The sequence below is a fragment of the Capsicum annuum genome, chromosome 7, assembly GCF_002878395.1.
Source record: "Capsicum annuum cultivar UCD-10X-F1 chromosome 7, UCD10Xv1.1, whole genome shotgun sequence".
In the NCBI taxonomy this organism is placed as follows: domain Eukaryota; kingdom Viridiplantae; phylum Streptophyta; class Magnoliopsida; order Solanales; family Solanaceae; genus Capsicum; species Capsicum annuum.
In genome coordinates this window covers 205051383-205071464 of record NC_061117.1, presented here as the reverse complement: position 1 = coordinate 205071464, position 20082 = coordinate 205051383, and the positions used below count along the sequence as shown (strand labels likewise).

The 20082-nt window shown below is 40.4% G+C and overlaps 2 long non-coding RNA genes and 1 pseudogene across 3 annotated transcripts; 2 read left to right on the top strand and 1 right to left on the bottom strand.

Moving 5' to 3' along the window:
- The first annotated feature begins 3549 nt into the window (after positions 1 to 3549).
- On the top strand, positions 3550 to 4421 carry LOC124885875 (annotated as a pseudogene).
- A 2456-nt stretch (positions 4422 to 6877) lies between these two features.
- Positions 6878 to 13242, top strand: LOC107878327. Of its 2 annotated transcripts, none has more exons than XR_007057762.1 (3): positions 6878 to 7348; positions 12917 to 13024; positions 13106 to 13242. It is a non-coding gene; the product is annotated as an uncharacterized LOC107878327 (long non-coding RNA). The 2 variants fall into 2 exon arrangements; XR_001676842.2 differs by having other exon boundaries at positions 12843 to 13024.
- Positions 13243 to 15401: 2159 nt separating this feature from the next.
- LOC124900092 lies at positions 15402 to 18701 on the bottom strand. Its single transcript, XR_007057763.1, has 2 exons — positions 18135 to 18701; positions 15402 to 15734 (listed from the first exon to the last, which is right to left on the bottom strand). It is a non-coding gene; the product is annotated as an uncharacterized LOC124900092 (long non-coding RNA).
- Positions 18702 to 20082: the final 1381 nt, after the last annotated feature.

Below are 20082 nucleotides of genomic sequence, written 5' to 3'. Positions count from 1 at the left end.
ATCACTCCATCATGTTTCATCTTACAGTCTTGACATTTGCATGCAGAACATTCTCTAGAAGGGGCAAAATCTGTACAACCAGTATGATCATAATCATAATGGTTTGTTGTTTCAAAACTATAAGAAGAGCATCATTAGCCCCAACAGCAGCACCACTACCACTACCATCAACAACAACAACAAGTCCACCCTCCAAAAGTATTTTTCTTGTGATGGTTGTTGCTCTAAACAATTTCATTTTTATTCTATCAATGATCTTAAGGTCCGATAAAGTTTGCACAGACCTTAAAGTAAGAAAAAATGGCATCTTTAACTCTCGATTGGTCAGAACAAGCCATGGATGGACAATCTAAAATCAATTAGTACATATATTAGAATGATGATGAAATCATTAATTAAAATTATTACTTAATTAGAATTAGACTTACTGCTTCCTTCGGGGGTTGAAGAGATCAAGAAATTTTACATTTTTATTAGTTTTATTCGACAACCATCTCAGGATTCTTGGACAGAAAACTTCTTCTTGGTAGTTCACTTGTTGTCTCAAATAAGAAATGGCTTCAAATGCCCAAGCCTATGACATAACGTCAATAAATCAAAAGCATTATTGAATAAAAAAATAAATCATATCATAATAAAATAAATATTTATCATAAAAGTCTGTGGAAAGCCATATAAGTTGACTGTCTTTAGTGTTAATGGAGTCAACAAATATTTGACTGTCATTTTGAAGCATTCATAACCCCAAGGATAGCTGTTAAATGCCTTAAAATCCTTAGAGAGCTTTATTAAACCAAGTGGTATGTTGTTGTTAATGTCTCTCGCCCAGTAAATATTATGTTCAAACCAAACCAAGCACAATGATTGCTTGTACTTTTTTGAAAGTCTTTTACCTTCAACACTTCTATCAATTTTTTGTTTTTGAAGCTTGGACCAACAAGGGACACCAAGTCTTCACGATCACTCGACTTGTATTTGCCTTTTTTCGATGTACGAGGTGCTTTTTTCGATTAGAATAGGTATAACTTAAGAAGGAGAAAGAGGATAACATTTTAGTCCAGTAACTATGGCAAAATCCTTCCAACCAAAACAAACAGGCATACCACAATAATTTATCCACACCTCATCCATCTGATATTTATTTTCATACATAAATCTATGCTTGAGAAGATCATATACCATTTTCATTTAGAAACGAGCATTATTGTCCTCCGGTAAATTAAGATATTGCCCAAAGCAACTGTCCCTGGAATAAGCATCTAAATTTTGTTCTCGAAGTATTTTTCTGAAGGCGTCGAAATATTTTTTCATGGATGACTTAACCACGAAATCACCCGTTAAATCTGTGGCACCATCGCACTGCATTCTCACAGGATAACTATCAATGATGAAAGTTTTGACCAACTCTTCAGTGGAAGGGCTATTAGCATTTGGATCATCTCTTTTGAAATATTCCTCCTCCACATGTCCATCATCTTCTACTCTTGATTGAGATAACGCTTGTAGAGCAAGCTCATAGAGTGGTGGATACAGTCTAGCTGCTTCACTTATTCCTTTACTTGGACTTGATTCGGTTTCTTTTCTTTTGGGAGCCATATAATCTAAAATTAATAGGAATATAAATAGATTATAATTGATTAATGCATCATTAAAAAGAGATACAGTAAATCTAACATACACAATAGTAAAATAACATGTCCAACAGATAACACATCTGGTGCACCAGGTAGGTTATTTATTGCAATATAAAACTAATCTATAGCAACGGATTAGTAATCTGTTGCAACAATAAAAATAGATCACTCATCTGTTGAAACAGATGACTAGTCTGTGCAACAGATCACACATCTGTTGTAATATATGAGTGATCTGTTAGAATAGTTATCAACGGTTAATATTATTTAGATTTCTTCCAACAGAAGGGTCATCTATCGCGACAGATGAATGATCAGTTGGAAAAATTAAGTCTTGGACATGTCCTGTTAAAATAGTTGATAGGATTTTATCCAACAGAAGGTTCATATGTTGCATCAGATGATTAATCTTTCGCATTAGATTTTTAATCCAATGGTTCCTCCATTGCATCAGATGATAAATCTGTTGCATCATATTTTTAATCGAATGGTTCCTCTATTGCATCCGATGTTAAATTCATTGCATCAGATTTTTAATTCAATGGTAAATCTGTTGCATCAAATGGCTAATCTGTTGCATCAAATTTTTTATTCGATGGTTAATTTGTTGCATAAGATTTTTTTATTCGATGGTTCCTCTGTTGCATCATACGGTAAATCTGTTGCATCAAATGGTTCCTCTGTTGCATCAGATGATAAATCTGTTGTATCAGATAGTAAATATGTTGCATCAGAAGGTTAATTTTATTGCAGAACAAAACAATAGCATGATTTTGTTCAATAGAACAACAACAATATCATAATTTTTACCTAGAACAAATCAACCCAGCAATGGGCGCAACACCAAAAATACCAACATCGTTGTTTTGTTTATACAAACACAAACAACCAAAATCAAAATTCAAAAAATCATATTTCACTCCAAAAACTGAAGAGAAGAAATACCAGAAATTAAGGTTTTATTCAGACCACATTTCAAATTAAAGCAATAAATATTAAAATATTTAACCTATACTAGAAGAGAAGTTGGCTCAAGTTTCTCTTTTTCTTCAAAACTAAAAAGGCCATAATTTTTTACAAGTGAAAGAAAAAAGGGACGATTAAGAACTCGAAGTTGTTGTGGCCGAAGAGCAAGGTTGTCACGTCAATTGACGGTTGAAAGTCAAAAAGGAAATGGAAGTCCAACTATTTATCGCCGGAGGTTGAAGTCACCGAGGATTGAAAGGAGAAATTTGTAGAACTGTTGGTTGGAAAAAACTGTCAAGAGAGAGAAAGGAGAGATGGTTGATTTGGAGAGGAGAGAAATGTGGGTTGATTTGTATTTTTTAAAAAATTAGAAAGTTTTAAAAATATTAATCAAGTCCACAATTAAATTAATCAAATTTCTAATTATGTTTGACCCTTTAAGTTTGTCAATATCACTAATCATTCATTTAAAACTTAAATGACTTATTTCCTTCAATTTTCTCAATCCAAATTACTCTCTTCTCTCTACAACGTTCATATTTCTAACAATATTTCAAATACTACATTTCTTTTATTTGGGTATAAATACATACAAGTATCCAAACGGCTTAAATGTTTTCCATATTCAACGTTCCATACTCAAATTCGTTGCTTCATTTTTCTGATATTCTATTTCAAAATGAGGTATGTTTTTCTTCGTCTTTACTACTGCTGCTTCTTCTTCACTTTGAATTTTAAGTGCTCCATTCCCTGGTGATAATCAAGAATTTCTTCTTTATTGATTTTGATAATTATATGATAGTTAATTTGTGGGAATATACTGAGTTTGTTGTTTTGTATATGATAGTTTATTTGATCCTTTTTTCAAGTGAAAACAGATATTGGCTTTATATTGTGAATGGGTTAATCTTTTCATTTAGTATGAATAGTTTCTTTTAACGGAAAAAGAATGTCTAATGCTTTACATGATCCTTTTATTGTTGTTGATTTTGTTGTTTTTTTGTTTATTGAAATGAATGCTCAATTAGAAGATGTAGAAATACCCTTAATTAATATAAGGCCTGTAAAGAAAGTTCCCCTTATTGTTATAACTTCTGAAAGAAGTCTTTGTGATGGTTTTAACAGTGGAATACTATAAAGCTGAGACACGTATTGAGGAACTAACGAATACTGGGATTGGGTATTACTTGGATTAGTGTTGGCAAAATGGTTAATGCTTATTTTCGTCGAAGGGTGGTAAATTTATTGAGGGAGAAGGTTTCCGTCTATGAAAGAGGCTCAAGTTATAGATGATGATGTTTTTTCTTTGTTTGCGAGTGAAGAAGTTGTATACTAAATTTATTTCGTTCATTAAATCTGATCTGGTGATACATACGTTGCTCCCATTAATGTCGAAAGGAGAGGTTCTTAATGTGAGTGGGAGAAGTGTTGATGTAGATGAAAATGAGTTCTTTAGGTTGATGACTAAGTGTAGAAAATTGACTATGTAGAGGGATCATTTGAGGGTGAATAGGGGGATTTTTTGTGCCTATTCAGAGTTTAAGCAAGACCCTGCTCAGATTCGTGGTGCATTGATGCCTCTCTATTTGAATAGCAAGCCTCCAAAATGTGATGAATTTCTTCTGTGATGCATGATGAAGCATCTTGTCTCCCTTTAACTGCCCAGAATGACTCATTTCTCAATTGGCCGGAAGAAGATCCTTCACGAGCAACAAATGTTCTCCCTCTTGCTATATCCTTTTTCCCAAGTTTTCTGTGATTTACTGGGGGTGTCTATCTGTGACTGCACATTGTCAATGCAATAGATGTCAACATCATCAACACTTGAATACAACAACAACAACAACAAACCCAGTGTATTCCCACTTAGTGGGGTCTGGGGGGGGTAAGATGTACGCAGTCCATACCTCTACCTCTGATGAAGTAGAAAGGCTGTTTCCGAAAGACCCCCGGCTCAAGTCACGAGATATCACACAAACACATAGTACAGCACAGAAGCAGATGACATAACATAGATACGGCACCCATAAGGAATATAAAACAGAGTAAAGCAGGAATGCAGGAATATAAAGCCGAGGGAAGCACACAGATTCGTAATAAACATGGAACACGGAACACGAAACACTGAATACGGAATCATAACAGGAATACACCCCCACCAATTAATTCCCTACACTAGCGACCCGAACTGGCCCTAATTCTCTGCCGTAATTCGCATCTTCCAGACCTTCCTATCTAGGGTCATGTCCTCGGTGAGCTGTAACTGTTCCATGTCCCGCCTAATCACCTCACCCCAGTACTTCTTCGGTCTACCCCTTCCCCGTCTAAAACCATCCAACGCTAGCCTCTCACACCTACGGACTGGGGCATCCATGCCCCTCCTCTTCACGTGTCCGAACCATCTCAATCGTGCTTCCCGCATCTTACACTCCACTGAAGTCACACCAACCTTCTCCCGGATAGTCTCATTCCAAACTCTATCCCCTCGGGTCAGTCCACACATCCAGCGCAACATCCGCATTTCTGCCACCTTCATTTTTTGGATGTGGGAGTTCTTAACTGGCCAACACTCCGCTCCATACAGCAAGGTCGGACGGACTACCACCCTATAGAATTTGCCTTTAAGCTTGGGCAGCACCTTCTTATCACACAGCACCCCCGATGCGAGTTTCCACTTCATCCATCCCGCCCCAATACGGTGCGAGACATCCTCGTCAATCTCACCGTTACTCTGGATCACTGACCCGAGATACTTGAACTTATCCCTCTTCCCTACCTCCTGTGCTTCTAGCGTCACTCCTACCTCATTCTCCCGCCTCACGTCATTAAACTTACATTCCACATACTCTGTCTTGGTTCTGCTCACCCTGAACCCTTTAGACTCCAAAGTTTGCCTCCACAACTCTAATTTGTCATTCACCCCCCCTCGAGTCTCATCTATCAGGACTACATCGTCTGCAAAAAGCATACACCACGGCACCTCCCCTTGGATACGCCGCGTCAACACATCCATTACTAACGCAAACAAAAAGGGACTAAGAGTAGATCCCTGATGCAATCCTGTCAGGACAGTGAAATGCTCTGAGTCTCCTCCCGCCGTCCTCACCTGGGTTTTCGCTCCCTCATACATATCCTTAATTACTCTGATATATGCCTGCGGTACTCCACTCACCTCCAAGCATCTCCAAAGCACTTCCCTGGGGACTTTGTCGTACGCCTTTTCCAGGTCGATGAACACCATGTGCAGATCCTTCTTCCTCTCCCTATACTGCTCCACCAACCTTCGTACCAGGTGGATTGCCTCCGTCGTCGAGCGGCCGGGCATAAATCCGAACTGGTTTTCCGAAATAGACACTATCCGTCTCAGCCTCACCTCGACCACTCTCTCCCATATCTTCATAGAGTGACTCAGTAACTTAATCCCCCTATAGTTATTGCAACACTGAATGTCCCCCTTATTCTTATAGAGGGGGATCATGGTACTCCACCTCCACGCCTCGGGCATCTTTGCCGTCCTGAAAATTTCATTGAACAATGCAGTCAACCACCTTACACCAGCCTCTCCAACGAACTTCCAAAACTCCACCGGTATCTCATCCGGCCCCGTCGCCCTACCCCTTCGCATCCTGCGGACTGCCTGTCTAACCTCGTCTACCTTAAAACGTCTACAATAGCTAAAATCCCGACACTCCCCTGAGTGCTCCAGTTCCCCTAACACAATAGCTCTGTCCCCCTCGTCATTCAAGAGCCTATGAAAGTACGACTGCCATCTCTTCTTTATGTGACCGTCCTCCACCAACACTCTACCGTCCTCCCCCTTAATGCACCTCACCTGATCGAGGTCACGACCCTTCCTCTCCCTAGCCTTAGCGAGTCGGAACAACTTTTTCTCCCCTCCTTTCCCCTGTAACCCTGCATACAAGCTCTCAAAAGCGGCCGTCTTAGCTGCCGTGACCGCTGACTTCGCCTCCTTCCTCGCTAGCTTGTACTCTTTCCTATTTACCCGCTTCTCTTCTTCGTCCTTGCTTTCCACCAACTTAGCATACGCCTCTTTCTTGGTCTCCACTTTCTTCCCCACCTCTTCATTCCACCACCAATCCCCCCGATGATGTCCGTCCCGGCCCCTAGAAATACCCAACACCTCCCTTGCATTCTCCCTGATGCACTTTGCCGCCCTGTCCCACATATTATCCACGTCCCCCCTACACTCCCACACCCCCATTCCCGCCAACCTCTCCCCTATCTCCCACGCATTCTAAGGTAGATATTATCAACACTTGAATAAATATAGAAAAGAAACATCTACTTAAAAGACAGTAGAATAAACAAATAAAGTGAATAATAAAAGGATTGACAAGGCAATTCTAAGGTAGAAACGTTTTCCTTACGTTCTGCATACTAAATTGTCATTAGTTTAATTTGTTTGTAGAAATAACATGAACTGCCTGGTCATGCTTTTTTGCTACTCCATTTAACTGTAGACATGAAGGTCAGAGAAGTTAGTGTAGGAGTCCCAAACCAGTATACTTTACTGGCTTTAGATATAGATGCTGAAGTTTCTTTATCATTTCCACTGTATACTGGTAATGGTTAAGATCTATTATGTGATTACTTGAGATTATGTGCTTTCGATGGCAAATTTTTGCTTTAACTCTGTTTTAATATAACAGTACATCAAGCATCTTGCTTTTAAAATGGCTAAATCAGGATGGAATGTGTGTGAGCAGTCATCGAGAGTGTCAATAACTGTGAGTACTCCTTCCTTAATCAAGGATTTAATCTCTTCCAGTTTAGCTGCTTTTGATAAGAGAATTATGGTCTAGATTTTCTTCAGTTAAACTGCCATTGAGAGGAGCAATATTGTTAACCTTCTAATTTTGTGTTGTTGTTGCATTATCTTGTTTTTTTAATCTGAAACTGTGTTATTGTTATTTCACAAGAACAAAACCATAAGATTAGGTGCATAGCTGCACAATATTGAAGAATTATTTTTCCAGCTTCATTCACCAAGTCCGTCCTCGACTTCATGTTAGCAACCTAGTGCTACAGATATTCTGTGTATTAATACATTTACAGAATTCTGCAGAAGTAATCAGTCATAAGGAATAAATTGAGTGATATATACTTGGCTTAGTATCTCGTATCTTAGGTTAAATAGAATATGAATATCGCAGCAGTAATTGTGTATTCAGATGAGATCATCAGTAATAACTATTGTACTCGCTCCCCTGGTCAAAGTGACACTTACGGATGAGGTTCCCTGTAGGTGGATTTTTATACTTTGCTAAAGGAAGCTGCTTATTTTTTAGTTGATTCATCTCCAAGGACAGTACTGTCCCCTGTATGACCCCTATATTTAAGTGGTCATTCTTGAAATATTCAGTCTTTAAGTTTTTCCCATTTTTCATGATTCAGTTACTAAGCTGCATAACTTTGCTAGTAATATGTTTATTGTCGTATAAATATAGAGTGCGTACAATATTGACCAATGAAATTTAAAGATTCATGATATCTTGATGGCAGTCTGATATCCTCATGAATGATCAACTTCTATTTTTGTCTGATCATCTTTAAAATTCAATTGATAATTGGATGCATGAAATTAGGTTTCATCACACCTTAAGATTTGCTGGACGTTTAAGAAAATTTCCATCCAACACAGGAACACTAAAAACCCATTCAAATTAGTTGGTGATCCTCAAAGTTTAGAAGTCCAATTCTTCAAAGTTTTTAAGCATTTTTTAATACCCGACTGTTGATTAGAGGATAAGGGCTTTATGCACTTTTTTATTTCTTTTGAAAGTATTTAGATATTGGCTTGCATACTAAAAAACTATCCAGAAAAATATATATCTTAAAAGTTAGGGAAAAATGTTCAATATATACCCAAATTTTAGTAAAATTTGTTGTAACACACCTGAACTGCTGGGGGGATCCCGAGCCAAGACTGGAGCGGGGGAGGGTCCTGGATAGGGCATGGTCTTGAGCCAGGGCTGGGCGGGGAGAGGGTCCTGGATCGAGCATGGTCCTGAGCAAGGGCTGGAGGAAGGGTCCAAGGTCAGGCGTGGTCCCGAGCCAGACCTGGGGCGGGGGAGGGTCCTGGGTCGGGCGTGGTCCCCATCCAGGGATGGACGGGGAGAGGGTCCTAGGTCGGGCGTGGTCCCTAGCCAGGATTGGGGGAAGGGTCCTGGCTCGGGCGTGGTTTCGAGCCAGGGCTGGCGTGGGGGAAAGGTCCTAGGTCGGGCGTGGTCCTGAGCCAAGGCTAGGGCAGGGAGGAGGTCTTGGGCCGAGCGTGGTCCCGAGCAATGGCGGGGTAAGGGTCCTGGTTCAGGTGTGGTCCCGACCAGGATTGAGGTAGGGGAGGGTCCTGGGTCGGGTCAATAAAAAGGACCACGCACGACCCAGGGCAGGGGCAAGGGAAAGATCTTGGGTCGGGCGTGGTCCCGAGTCAGGGCTGGGGCAGGGAAAGGGTCTTGGTTCAGGTCGGGGTGGGGGAAGGGTCCAGGGTCGGGCATGGTCCCGAGCCAGGAGAATAGTCCTGGGTCGGTCATGGACCCGATCCAGGGAAGGGTCCTGGATCGGGCGTGTTCCCGAGCCAGAGGAAAGGGTCCTGGATCAGGCATGGTCTCGAACCAAAGCTGGGGCTAGGGGAGGATCCTGGGTCAGGCCAAGAAAAGGGACCACGCCCATCCCAGGGCCGAGGCAAGGGAAATATCCTAGGTCGGGCATGGTCCCGAGTCAAGGTCGGGGCGGGGAAAGGGTTTTGGATCAAGTCGGGGTAGGGGAAGGGTCCAGGGTCAGGCGTGATCCCGAGCTAGGGGGATGGTCCTGGGTCGGTCAGGGACCCGATCCAGGGAAAGGTCTTGGATCGGGCGTGGTCCTGAGCCAGAAGGAAGGGTCCTGGATTGGGCATGGTCTCAAACCAGAGCTGGGGCTGGGGGAGGATCCTGGGTCGGGCGTGGTCCCGAGCTAAGGCTAGAGGGATCCCGAGCCAAGACTGGAGCAGGGGAAGGGTCCTGGATCAGGCATGCTCCTGAACCAGGGATAAACGGGCGGGGAGAGGGTCCTGGATCGGGCATGGTTCCGAGTTAGGGCTGGGGGAGGGTCCAGGGTCGGGCATAGTCCCAAGCCAAAGCTAGGGCAGGGGAGAGTCCTGGGTCGGGCGTGGTCCCAAGCCAGGGCTGGGCGGGGAAAGGTCCTAGGTCGTGCGTGGTCCAAAGCGAGGGTTGGGACGGAGAGGGTCCTGGGTCGGGCGTGGTCCCGATCCAGGGTTGGGGCGGAGAGGGTCCTGGGTCGTGCGTGGTCCTTAGTCAGGGTTAGGGCGGGATACGATCCTGGGTCGGGCGTGGTACCGAGCCAAGGCTGGGGCTGGGAATGGTCCTGGATCAAGCGTGGTCCCAAGCCATGGCTGGGGCGGGAAGGGTCCTGGGTCGGGCATGGTCCCAAGCCAGGGCTAAGGGAGGGTCCTAGATCGGGCGTGGTCCCAATCTAGGACTGAGAGAGGGCCTTGGGTTGGGCGTTGCCTGAGCCTAGGCTGAGGCGGGGGATAGATCCTGGGATGGGTGTGGTCCCGAGCCAGGGCTGGGGCGGGAGGAGGGTCCAGGGTCAGGTAAAGAAGAGAGACCACACCCGACCCAGGGCCAGGTAGAGAGAGGGTCTTGGGTCGGGCGTGGTCTCGAGCCAGGGCAGGGGCGGGGAGAGGGTCCTGGGTTGGGCCAAGGTAGGGGAAACAGTTTGGGGTTGGGCATGGTCCCGAGCCAGGGAAAGTTCCTGGATCGGGCATCGTCCTGAGCTAGGGGAGAGGGTCCTGGATCGGGTGTGGTCTTGGGCTAGGGCTGGGGCTGGGAAGGGTCCTGGGTTTGGCGTGGTCCCGAGCCAAGGCTAGGGTAGGGGGTTCTAGGTTAGGCATGGTCTCGAGCCAAGGTTGGGTGGGGAGAGGGTCCTGGGTCTGGTGTGGCTAGGGTTTAGCGGGGTGACGGTTCTGGTTCGAGTGTGGCTAAGGCGGGAGAGGGTCTTGGGCATGGTCTAGAGCCACAGATGGGGGAGGATCTTAGGTCAGGCATGGTGCAGCTCAACCCAGGGTTGGGGCTGAGGGAAGGTCCTAGGCCGAGCAAGCCTGGGCTGGGGCGGGGGAGGGTCCTAGGGGAGAGGGTCCTGGATCGGGCGTGGTCTTGGGCTAGGGCTGGGGCTAGGAAGGGTCCTGGGTTTGGCGTGGTCCCGAGCCAAGGCTAGGGTAGGGGGTTCTAGGTTAGGCATGGTCTCGAGCCAAGGTTGGGTGGGGAGAGGGTCCTGGGTCTGGTGTGGCTAGGGTTTAGCGGGGTGACGGTTCTGGTTCGAGTGTGGCTAAGGCGGGGGAGGGTCTTGGGCATGGTCTAGAGCCACAGATGGGGGAGGATCTTAGGTCAGGCATGGTGCAGCTCAACCCAGGGTTGGGGCTGAGGGAAGGTCCTAGGCCGAGCAAGCCTGGGCTGGGGCGGGGGAGGGTCCTAGGTCGGGCGTGGTCCCGAGCCAGGGATAGGTAGGGTCCTAGGTCGGGCGTGGTTCTAAATCGGGGTCGGGGAGAGAGAGGGTCCTGGGTCGGTCCCGAGCAGGGTCTAAGGTCGGGGGAGGGTCCTGGGTCGGGCGTGGTCCCGAGATGAGGCTCGGGCGGGGGAAGGGTCCTAGGTCGAGTGTGGTCCCGAGCCAAGGCTGGGGCGGGGGAAGGGTTCTGGATCTAACGTCGGGTGTGGTCCCGATTCTAAGGCCGAGGTAAGGTAAGAAAGGGTTCTGGGTATGACGTGGTCCCGAGCTAGGGTCGGGGATGGGGAGAGTCCTGGGTCGGACGTGGTCCTAAGCCAGGGCCTGGCGGGGGGTCCCGTGTGATCTCGAGTCAGGGCCCGGGGGAAGGATCCTAGGTCGAGCGTGGTCTCTAGACAAGGCCGGGGGGAAGGGTCCTTGGTCGGGGCCTGATAGCCTAAGGGCTATGAACTAATAAAAATGGACTCAAAAGATGTAATTTCCAGCAAGCACAACAAAGAAAAACAACAGACAAAGAAAGGAGATGAAAGAAAAGAATGCATAAAAAGTAAAGATAGTAGAGTGACCATTACTTCAACTAATGAATAGCACTAGAAGGTATATCAAACCTTCAAACACACATCACCATGTAAGTGCAAACCACCCTCTTAGGTGACCCAAAGGAAACACTCTTCCTCAAGCACACCTTTCTTGCCAAATTATCCAAGACAAGTAAAACCCTAACTTCAAATGTCAAAGGACCTATTTTGGATTCTACCTCTCACTACAAGACTAAAACTACAATATAGGAGTAAGTTCAATATCTTCAAAAGTCTAATGAAAAGAGAAGCAAAATGATCTATTTATACTATTACATGCCAAATGACAAAACTACTCTTAATGAGCTAAGGGAATTGGGCGCCTCTTGAGTGTTACCTTGGTGTGCAAAATGTCTTCATTAACCTTCACTTGAGGCGCCTATTGAGTGCATAAGTTCCCCTCCTTCCTTCTCTTGACCAAGGCTTCAAAATACTCCGAAAAGTCTTCAATTGCTCGCTAATTCCGAAGCCTTGACCCCTTAGATAATTCCTTGTACTTTTGATGCTCCTTGTGCTTGTATCAGGGCCGGAGGGAAGGGTCCTGGGTCGGGGCTAGGGGGAAGGATCCTGGGTCGGGCGTGGTCCCGAGCCAGGTCCAGGGGAAAGGGTCCTGGGTCTGGTGTGGTCTCGAGCCAGGGCATTGTGCATGATAGTTTTCTTGTAGTTAAAGCATTTCCTTCGAAAAATTTGGTCCCACAGGGAAGGACTTTTTGTTTTGAATGCTACTTATGATTCAATGGGGAAACCAGAAAAGGTGTTGCTAGTATATGATTTTTAGAATTAGATTTTTGATGCTTCCATGATTTCTTTTGACTTTTCGTCTTCCATTGTCGCAAGATGTATTTCACAAATCTAAATAGTGCAACTTTGCATAGTCAAATTTTCTGTTCTTTATTTCCTTGTCTTGAAAGAGTGTCACACATTCTATTTTAATTTCTATGTAAACCAAGAAGTCCTCCTATGAACCTTTTTCATAAACGATAAAAATTTACAACTATAAAGCAAAGGTTGTATTCGACCTAGGTCTTAGTCTCACCGTGAGTCAGAGGGATATATGCAAGAGAATGCCTGTTATTTTAGTCTTTACTTGGAACTACAAGAAGGATAAAACACTTGTACTGAGCACAGAAGCATTTGGTTGTATCAGGAAACACAAATGCTAGAATCGAGGAGTAATCATGTTCTTATGCTTGACAAGACTAAAAAATGTTAATGTATCAGGAAACACAAACACTTTGGCTGGAAATGTTCCAACAAAGCATTTTGGAGATCTAAGAGGGTTGAATAGTTTAAACTGCATGGGAGAGAATTTGATGGCGCCACAGCAAAGTCTGTAACATGCTCTGTTTCCCTCTATCTCGGCTGCATTGCTGAAATTGGTTTATTTAACAATCACATTCCCTTGTTCAGGGCTCTCTTCCCTCCATTTCAGAAGTACATTACCAAAGGCTATGCATCTGAAGATGCGGGAAAGTGACTTGCACAGAGTAGTCAAACTAAGCAAACTTGGACACCTTTATCCCTAGCATTTTTCAGGGACTGAATCATCGACTAGCGTGTGATGAGGAATATCACTGGTCTGTGCTAAATTCAGGTAGTACGTGATTCAAGTCCTCAGTGATGCAGAGAAGGCATGCAAGCTATGGGAGGTCAGTGAGAAGCTCATTGGACTGGCAAGGTTGTGGCTTGTTTTCCCATCCAAGTCGGGAGAAGATGTACATATGAGATCACCAGAGTTCTTTATCAAAATACTTTTGGTATTTGTTGTTGATTGATTTCACCAACATAGAGTTTTCAGATAGGTAGGCAATAAGTTTTTGTAATGATATGAACATCTCAAGACTCTATGCATAACATTGTCTAGTGTTGGTCTAGCAACTCTAAAGCTGGAGGTACCTGCAAAATTGATCAAAACATTAAAGCGTATATGATCCATCATGCTATTTGCCAAATTAAGAAAAGACTGGTGTTCTAAATATCCATTAAAAGCTAGATTTGCTACTTGTTACTCTTCAGAATTTCATTTGCATCCTTTCCTTTTCTCCAATTCAGAAACTTTTACTTATATGAATGTAGCATTACAAATGAACAACCCAAAAAATAAATTAGGTACAAAAATACACTAAAGAAATATACAAACGAGGGCATTAGAAAATCTCCAAGCTCTAAACGAGGGCCTGCTGAGAAGTAGAGGTAGGCGGAAGAGGTATGGCAGAGAGGTGATCAGATAGGATGTGGTTGCAGGCCTTCAGCTTGCCGAGGAGACTTTTAAATATCCATTGGATGGTGTTCTAAATATCCATTAAAAGCTAGATTTGCTACTTGTTACTCTTCAGGATTTCATTTGCATCCTTTCCTTTTCTACAATTCAGAAACTTTTACTTATATGAATGTAGCACTACAAATGAACAACCCAAAAAATAAATTAGGTACAAAAATACACTAAAGAAATATACAAACGAGGGCATTAGAAAATCTCCAAGCTCTAAACGAGGGCCTACTGAGAAGTAGAGGTAGGCGGAAGAGGTATGGCAGAGAGGTGATCAGATAGGATGTGGTTGCAGGCCTTCAGCTTGCCGAGGAGACCCTTGATAGGATAGAAGGCTTGTAATAAATAGTTTCGTGTCTTCTCTCTCTGCTAATAGTATTACTATCACTTTGGGTATTTTTATTATTTTATTGTTTCCCCTATTTCACATTCTTAGTTTTCTATTTTCTACTTCTTGTCTCTTATGCCTCAGTTTCCTTATCATCCTGTTGTTGTTACTGCAATGTCTCCATTAATGTTGTGTTTCGGTTTTCTTGAGTCAAGAGTCTCTACTCTACCCGGAAACAGCCTTTCTACCTGCCAAGGTAATAAGTAAAGTATGCATACGCTCTACCCTCCCCAGATGCCACTTGTGGGGCTATATTGTTAACCTAATTATTGCACTAATAAATACCAGTTGCTTCACAAATGTCTGGTTGTAAGGAAATGGATCCTGTCTCAAGTGATGCCGATACAATTTTTTTCATGATTGTCAACTCCTACGGGAGAGAGCTAACTTTTGGGTACATAGATGGTGTGAGGATAGCTTATTGAAAGATGATTTCCCGAGTTCACATAAAATATCTTGCCAAAGAGACCAGACAATACTACAAATTAGGGGGGACACAAGGTGGAGAGATGATCTTGACGGCGAAAAATCTTAGAAAGCTAGAGGTTATATGTGTCATCCGATGTTAAAAGTGCAATTATGGCGGTGCAAGAAGTATCATCTTTTTCTTCATTATGGTTGTACTATGAAGCTATGGTGGAATATGCTTACGTGGTTTGATACTTCTTGGGCTATGGCAAGAACGATGAAAGAGTTGCTTTTCAGTTCAAAGGATAGGAAAAGGAGGAGAAGGCGCAAAATGTGGAATATGGTTCCGCTTGTTTCAATATGGGTAGTGCTGAAAGAGAGAAATAGAAGAGCTTTTAAGGGGACAGAGTTTAGTTTTTCTCAATTAAGTAGCCTCTGATCCCTTATTGTCTGCCCATAGAGTCTCCCAATTATATAGGAGGTTGGGTGGAGTTTGAATAGAATCATTTCTTTGTGTGTAGATCTTTTCTTTTGGTACACCCCCTGTATTCGGCCAGTTTATTCACCATGTTTATGAATGAAAATATGTTTACCTCATCAAATAAAAATGATTGTCAGCACCTACCAAGAAATTCGCAAGAAACCCAGAATAATAAATTTTATTGTTGATTTAGCTAGCAATTATAATCCTATCGGTCTCTCAGATATAACTAGCAAAGAAGAGAGAGGTCTAAAAAGGTAGTGAGATATTGAATGTGGTTTCGTTTGATGTCAAGGTGCCAGTTAAGTCAAATCCAGCTCTTTAGCTGATGCATGCTTATTAACCTCTTTGACAACCTTCCCGAAGAAAATCATTTCACTGCAAGGTCCACGGACTTGCCAGTCACTGAGTTGGGCTAATCAAGAATGGTGATAGGATTGCCATGCGTGCCATTTCTGCCAACAAAGCTTTCAGTCTGTCACAAATCTGTCAACTGCGTGAACACGAGCATAAATTCTGTAAGAATATTTAAGCTGACAGAGATAACTGAGTTATCTGTTGCATATCTAGTTCTCGTTCATGCAAAAGTACAAGCACCACTGCACCTGTGGCACTTCTCCATAGTTACATACAAAACCAATTCATAAAATTCTCAAAAATCATGGAAATCAGTTGATGAATCTTGTCAATCCAAAGAAAACCATGAACCGATACAGAGCAAGTGAAGAACTTCAAAAGTACTTCTTAGTACAAACCATGAGTTCCTGCATTCTTGACATTACCAGATGATAATTTAAAAATAAAGAATATCAAATCAAAGAATATGAAAAATGTGACAGTCAGTCTAAAAGCAGAGATCCTTGTGTTTTGTCAAGACATGAGCTGTCTCCATCCCACCTGATAGCTCTCTTCTACATATGTCAGTCTATTAGGTATATCCACATCCACACAACTTTAAATTTGCCATAAATCTCATTAACTCAAATTTCACTAGAGAAGTGAAAATAGTAACATACATAGAAGGTATATGAGATCTTTGAAAGAACATATAAGGCATATGAGAAAAAAAAAAAAAAAGCGATAAAGAAAATACAGTTAGCTCAAGACAAGCACAAAAGATGCAGAAACATCAGTTTCAGACATGAAGCTTTCATCTTGCAAAATCAAATCCATAACAAATGTACCTTGCGCATACTTATACAAAAAGGAAAACAAGATCTAGCAGTGAATATATACTCCTAACACTTACGAAATAGAACTTAATAAAACTCACGGCCAGAAGTAAATTTATATGAAGCAACCCGAGGGCTTTGTTGTTCCTAACTATGAACAATGTGTTTATAGTTTGTGTCATACCATACTTTTACCTAAGGTCAAAACAAGTACGACATTATAGACTCAAAAAGAATTGATTTTTTATAAAGTTGCTACCTAATTTTTAAGGAAAAAATAGAAAACCTACTTATTTATTAATAAGTATGATTTTTATTTCAATGTGCGAACCAATTTAAATTATAGGTAAGGGTTTAAATTATTCGGAAGAGAAGAATTAGGCACCTTCAGAATCCACAAATGTTATTTCTGATCAGACTTAGTTTTATTAAAAGAGAAAAAAAAAGAAAAAATCAATGTTTGTAAATATAAATATAAAAAATGTATTGAAATAATACAATGCGTATGTTGTCGTATATATAAATAAAAGTATATATGCATATGTATGTAAAGAAAAGACAAGATTGAATAAAGAAAAACTGCTTTAAAGAAAAGACTACGTAATAATTTAGTGTAAAAAGTGTGAATTATTTGATAAAATATCTAAATCAATTTTAATATAAATATTAACGGCCTAAAATTGTCTAACACGTAGTGAGGGTTGCGTAAATAAAGAACATCCCGCCCAACACCCCAAAAATAAAGACTTCACTATAATTAAAATTTGTACAAGTGTAAAAGTATAAAAATATAAACATAAAAATTAAAGCCTTCTTTGAATGTCATTTCCGACGAGTATTCCCAATAACCTGTATAAACACTTGTAAATAAAATGTTAGTAACAAATAAATAATTATCAAAATAAATTGAAAAGATATATGTGCATATATATATAAAAGATATAATTTTTCGTTAAAAGAGTGGACTCAGATAAAATTTTTAAAAATTATAAAGATTTCATCATTAACCAAAATATTTATTTTATTATGTATTTATGTATGTAATATCCATCTTTTTATATGTGGAAGCCTCGAAAATTAACGAAAAATTTCTTCATTGACCAATTAAATAGAAACTTGAATAAAGATAATTGAAACTGAAAAATAATTAAACTAGAAATATAGTTAAACGTAACAATAACATTTGTCTCTTATAACGTAGAGGCCTCAAACATAGATATTTTATCTTCAGTTAAATATTGATGATTAAAGTCGTCATCAGTGTAAAAGTGATCAAAATCACCACTAACAAAAGCTATCAACAACATGAAAATAAAATTCAAGATAAAGCAGCAACACAAAGCAACGAGATAATAAAACAAATAACAAAAAGACAAAACAACATCCATGTCAAGTAATATGTAAATAATAAAGCAGCAACACAAAGCAACAAGTAACAAAAGATAAAAAACATCAACATGATAGCAGTAAATAATCAAAGTTAAAAGAAAGCCATTACTGGAAGCAAAAGTATGTGTCCGAAAAACCCCAATAATTGTTGGGAGACAACAAAATAATTAAAAATGTGATAATAATATCATAATTACTAATGATGAGACTGATAAAAGAACAATATTTGAGAGCAACATTAGACAAAAAATCAAATGAAAAGAAATGGAATGTCACCAGATAAAAATGTATGCATAAAATTAACATCAAATAAGCAAGATAAAAGAAAATACCCACAATAACCTTGAAGCAACAATAGGAAAAAAAAAACTCGTTCGAGCAGTGAATGTCGCCGGAGTTTCATCGTTGTTGAGTTGGTTGCTGGCTCCGGTCAGATCTGGACTTCGCCGAAGCTTGGAGCTCCGACTTGGTTCATCATCGCCGGTGACGGGAGAGAGGGAAAAGGAAGGGCGGCGCAGTGATGGTGCGGTCGAATCTCGCCGGTGAAGGAGATGGTGGTGCGGGAGGCGGTGTCCGTTGGTTTTCTCCGGCGGGAAGATGGAGGAAAGACCTCATCGGCGTGGGCTCGCCGGCGGTCACTGATGGTGCGTCGGGCGGTGGCAGATGGGGACGAAAAGAAAAAAAGTCACTGATTTGGACAAATTAATTAAGAGTGATAAAAAAGTTTCACAAATGACACAAATTTTAAATATTGATTCGAGGAATAATTTTAAGATTAATGTTAATGACACTAATTTTAAAAGCTCTTAAATTTTATTATTTATACGAAGAACCTTTGCACTATATTCACACAAAGATTTCTATACTATCATCATCACTCCTTTTCCATGTGCTTTTTATTGTCGTCGTCGTTGCCACCTCTTCTTCCTCCACAATCACTATTACTATCATTATGACTCTTTCAAATTCATCATTATTTTCTCCCTCTACATAACTTTCACCTATTTTTCTTCTTTTTTCTCCATCACCATTGCAATCAAATCCACAATAAATATCATCTTCTCATTCAATGGCATCACTACCTCTTTTTTTACCATAAATATTATTTTTTATGAGCTCCTTCTCCAATAACATATTTTTTTCAGAAATTAAGTAAGTATTGAAGTTGTTGAAGCAACTTCGATAGTTGCTACAATAATTTTGATAATTACTGTAATACAATAACTAATAGTAATTGTTGCAGCAAGTATCATAATTATAATAGCATGAATTTGCTAAATTATTTTTTCATTCATTTTTAAAAGAAATCAAAAATTTTCTTTCTACACTTCTCAATTTATTTTTTTAAAATAGTCTATGAAAATCAAAAAGAGAAGAAGAACGAAATGAAAAAAAAATGGAAGAAGAAAAAAAATCTAGAGAGAGAAAAATAAGAAGAAGAAGATGGGGAGAAAAAATTTAGAGATAAAAGAAAAAAAAGTTTGAAAGATAAATAAAAAAAAAAGGAATTTTAAAATTTGAAATTTGAAGTTGGAGAATTTTTTAAAAAATTTAAAAAATTACACTTTACACCCTAATTAAGTTAATCAGAATTTAAATAAAGTTTTGATTTTAGTTGATCAAAGTCGTCACTATTTTTTAATTTAAGATTTTTTTTCACCTTCCACCTAATTTTCTAGAATAATTTTGTGTGTATGTGTGTGTATCGTGCGCGTAGTGTGTGTATTTGGTGATAGTGTATTGTGTTAAAAAAAAAAAAAAAAAAATTTAATCCCTCCTCCCTTCTTTTTGCAATAACAAAAGCCTCCTTTATTTACCCAAAAAACTAACTAATATCCCCCTCTTGTCCCTTTAGTGTACATTACTATCCCTGAGTTATTAACTCATGGATTTTTCAAACCATTAATCAATGTGTAAAGATTAATTATCTAATGAAAAATAATCTTACCCATCATTTTAAATGTCAATTTTTTTTAAAAGTAACGAAATCTTGATTTGATTAATTTGTTGTTCTGTGAGTTAAAATAATTAGTCGACACTATCATTTTGTAGGTCGTCTTAAATAATATGCAAAAATAGAAATGTCGATATATAATTACAGAAAAATACAAACAGCAAATATAATATAATTATCTTTAAAAAATGTATTACGCTATAAACAATTAAAATTATAATATGTAAAAAAAATTGCATTGTTATGTTATTACGTATGCAAATGACTGTGCAAAAATATAAAAAATGATAATAAACTGATAAAAAAATTTAAATCTACGAAATTAA